The following is a 4,406-nucleotide window of genomic DNA, read 5'->3' as shown; positions in this document are numbered from 1 at the left end:
TTGCCAGTCCTCACAGGATCTGAGGACAGAATGATGTGATCTGAGCCCTGAAGGGAAGAGAATTAGAGTTAGCAAAAAGCTCTGTAGCTACCCAGGAAATGGATGATTATTAGGGCCATGTGGGTTTAAGATGCTAAAGAAAGACTCACTCAGAATATATTCCTACAGAGGAGAAGACGGCAAATGCTTTCTTATAAAAGAACATTGCTTTTAGATTCGTAAAAATGCCCCCAATTTAAATCTCCAGCTGGTAAAACGTTTCCGAGTCACTGATGTTGAGAGTCGAATAATGAAAGTAAAATAAAAGACAGCTGTACCATTTACTAGTGGCATGGCACAAGGATGTCACTTCTTTTTTTCTGAACCCAAGTTTCTTCACCTATAAAGTGGGAATGATAATAGGACCTACTTCATTAGGAACATTGTGAGAATTAAATGAAATAATGCATTTAAGTGTGTATGAAGTACGGTGATGGTTCATCCTAAGCCCTGTGAATGGCTGTGGTTTGGGCAGGGCTGTTTTCCCAAGATGCCCGTCAGCAGTCCTGGGACCTTAGGTGACTTTACTTTGCAAGTCTGAGTTTGCAGGTATAGTGGTCAAGTATACAAGAGCTATAGTTTAGACATTTTGAGATTGGATCCCAAGTCTGCCGTTTTCCAAAGGCGTGAGTTGGGACATATTATGTATCCTCAGTGAGCCTCACTTTTTTTTATATACAAAATGGGGGTGATGACAGTACCTACCTTAGCCAACTCTCAAAAGGTGGTTACTATTGTTAGTATTACAAAGGCAAGGTCCTTCTTCTGCTTGGCTTTCCCTCAGTGGCCTATAAAGAAAATAATCACCGTATTCACTGCAGGGAGTTTGCACTCGGTAGGTCAGCGGCCAGCAGGCAGACTACAGTGACAAAAGGTATAGAGCCTCTCATCTGTACAGATTTGATTCTCCACAAATTTACCAGGTCAAGAATTCCAGATAAAGTTTTTCAGCCTTCACCTGCAGACCATGAAAAATATGGGGGGGGGATCCAAAGCACCTTCATAAACTGCATATTGTTACCAGAATAAAAACTAGGAAGAGACATCCATTTGGGAAAAAGGTTACAATAAAGATGCTTGGATTAGAAAAAAGCACCTACTCCTCAGGTTCACAAGAATATCCCTTCAGTGAAGGCAAAAAAGAAAGTGGTTAAACATGTGATAAAAATCAAGTCCCTGTTGAGGTGATGGATACATGGGTGTAGACATATGTCAAACTTAGCACCATATGCTTTTCAAATGTGTGCATTTTGTTATATGTCTATTATACCTCAATAAAGCTATTAGAAACAAACAGACAAACAAAAAAAGAATCAAGTCCCTGAAGTTGCCACAAGGACTTCCAGCAAAGGAGGACATGTGTAATGCCTGCCTCACGAACACTGGAGAATTAGTAGTGCATGGCATCTAAACCCTGTGGACCAGGGAGCAATTAAGTCCTAATGCCAGAGCATTTCAGATTAAAAAATGTAAATCATCTTTATTTAAAGATGGTGAGAAAGTGTTTCTATTAAAATATATTTTAAATACAAAAAAAAAAAAAAGGCAAGTTCCCGATTGGTTTACCTTCCCTTTGCAGATCTGAGCTCTTGATGTACTCTAGGTAAGACCCAAGTGGTTGTCCTTTTCTTACTGTCATTTGTACCTTTCCTCCATCCATTATGAAAGAAAGCACAATGAGGATCATATACCCATCAAAGCCACATCCTATACTAGGGACCCCATCTGAGCAAATTTCAAGTTCTAATATTCAAATGACACTGCCACAGCTGCTGCCTCTGAATCACCGCACAATCCCTCATCATTACAGGGACAGCCCAAATATTGGCAGAAGAAATCAGAATTAATCTTATTAGAGCCAACAAGAAGAAGGAAGCCGGAAATTACCTAAGGGTAAAAATCAGCCTGCAGTGAACAATCCTAGCTAACTGTTCAGAAAGAGAAACTTCCATCTCCGTGCCCACTTCTCCTATCCCTTTCGAAATCTGTTTCAGAATGACAGAGACAAAAATGTAGATTAGAAGTCAAATAAGTGGCAAGTGAGTCAAAATACTTAAAGGGAAGGAATCTCTGATTCATGTGCCTTTGATTGCAGCTTGTAATTGCTCCTTTCATGTTTAATGGGCTTCCCTGGGCAAGGCTGGGAAACTATGCAACAGCCACATTCTGGGTCTCCCTGGTGTCACGTGCCTGTAGCTGTACCAGGGTCCAGCCTCATCCATGGGGCATCAGAGGCAGAGGAAGAAGCATGAGAATGTTGGCGGGAATGTATGGAATGTTGGACTATTAAAGCCTGGGAACAGGGAAGTTCAGAACCCAGATGGTAAGGGAGAACAGACCTAGTGTCAGCTTAGACAAGTGATGGACCTCTCTAAGGCCAAGGCTCCCCACCTATGAAATCTCATGGGGCTCTTGATAGCATTAAATTAGACCATGGATATAAACCATCTATCACAGGGCCTGCCACACAGCAAGTGCTCTGTGACTTACTCATTCAACATGTGTTCAGCCAACAAATAAATAGTGCCTGATACTTTGGATAGAAATCTCAGGCCCAGAGGAGGCAGATGCCTGCCCAAGGTTACTCACACAGTCATTAGAACTCAGGCGTCCAACTCCCAGGCCAGTGCCGTTTCCCTGACCAGAGCAGTCGAGTCTCCATCATTCCTCCAACTCTTGGCTGGCCTAGTCCCAGGGAATCAAGCCTGCCCTGTTGTGAAGGCATTCACCAACAGAGCATGATTTAGGGGGCACTTTGAGACCCCCAAGTGCCCCAGGAGGCCTCTCTAATGGATGTTCCTCCCTTCTGATCTGAAGTTCCCCATTCTATCTGGGTTAGGCAACGGAGCAGAAAGGGACTCACAATTCCTCAATTCCGTTATGTTTCAAATACTATTCTTGGCATGTTAAACATATCTTCTTGTTTATTCCTCATAAGACCTCTGTGAGGTATTTTTGTCCCTGGTCTGCAGGTGAAAAAACTGAGGCCCAGAGATGCTACGTGACTGTTTGGGTCAAATTGCATCTTCCCCCAAAACATACATGTTGAAGTCCTAACTCCCAGTACCCCAGAATGTGACCTTATTTGGAAAGCATCACTGGGAATGTAATCAGGTAAGTAAGATGAGGTCATCAGAGTGGGCCCTAATCCAATATGACGGGTATCCTTATAAAAAGGGGACGTTTGGACATAGAGTCATGACCAGAGGGAAAGCACCACGTAAAGATGAAGGCAGAGAGTGGGGTGAAGCATCTACAAACCAAGGAATGCCAAAGATTGCCAGCAAACCACCAGAAGCTGGGGGAGAGGCATGGAACAGATTCTTTCTCACAGCCCTCAGAAAGAACCAACTCTGCCAACACCTTGATCTCAGACTTCTAGCCTCCAGAACTGTGACGTAATAAAGTTCTGTTGTTTAAGCCACTGGTTTGTGATACGTTGTTATAGTAGCTGTGGCAAATTAGTGACCGTGGATCCACACATGACCACTTGGTTGTTCAAGTCAGAAACCTGGGAGTCATTATTGATTCCTTCCCTTCCCTTACCCTCCAGTCTGGTCCATCACCAAGTCCTACGGATGCTTTTCCTCCTTAATATTTTCTGATTCATCACCTCTTCCCATCTCCGTTGCCATTTCTGTCCTTCAAGCTACCATCATCTCTCAGCTGGATCATCATAACCACTTTGTATCAGGTTTCCTTAACTCTTGCCCTGTCCCAACTCAAATCCATTTTCCTCAAAATAGCCAGGGCAATCTTCATCAAATAAATCATACCTCATCACTCCTGTACTTAAAAATATTGCAGTGGCTCCCCAGTCCTCCTGGCGTACAACCTGAACTTTTTCCTAGGCCAGCAATCCTAGTCCTTATCCCAGTCCTACCTCATCTCATCCTTGATCTCTGTGTTTCATCCAGATGCACTTACTTTTAGTTATTCTCGTTCATCAGACTTGACCATCTCATGGTCTTTGCATATGCTGGTCCTTATGCTTGAAATGCTCCCCACCCACCCAGCACCCGCACTTTCCATCCTACTAACTTCAATGCAGCCTTCAGCTTTCAACCTGCATGACTCCTCAGAGACTTTCCCTGAGCACCATCTCCCTCTAAATTACTTCTACCTTGTTATTTCTCTGACTAGGCATCATGTTCTTTTTCTTCAAAGATCTTACTATAATCTATATCTATGTATTATTCAACGTATATACTTCCCAAGAAGACTTTATAAGAATAGAGACCTCATGTTTTGTACACATTGTCTCCCTAGTGCCTGATAGGCAATACCTGGGAATATTGTTGGCACTCAATAAATATTTCTTGAATGAATGAGTGAAAGTCAGCATTGGCATTCAAAGTGGGTTCAAT

At 42.8% G+C, this 4,406-nt stretch overlaps 1 pseudogene across 1 annotated transcript; it reads left to right on the top strand.

Moving 5' to 3' along the window:
- The first annotated feature begins 472 nt into the window (after positions 1–472).
- On the top strand, positions 473–1,730 carry LOC308616442 (large ribosomal subunit protein uL30m-like; annotated as a pseudogene). The gene is made up of 3 exons: positions 473–557; positions 861–1,197; positions 1,337–1,730. The product of its transcript is annotated as a large ribosomal subunit protein uL30m-like (transcript).
- The last annotated feature ends 2,676 nt before the right edge of the window (positions 1,731–4,406 follow it).

The sequence above is a fragment of the Mesoplodon bidens genome, assembly GCF_964165515.1.
Source record: "Mesoplodon bidens genome assembly, chromosome: 4".
Taxonomy (NCBI): domain Eukaryota; kingdom Metazoa; phylum Chordata; class Mammalia; order Artiodactyla; family Ziphiidae; genus Mesoplodon; species Mesoplodon bidens.
This window is presented reverse-complemented; position numbering and strand designations above follow the sequence as displayed.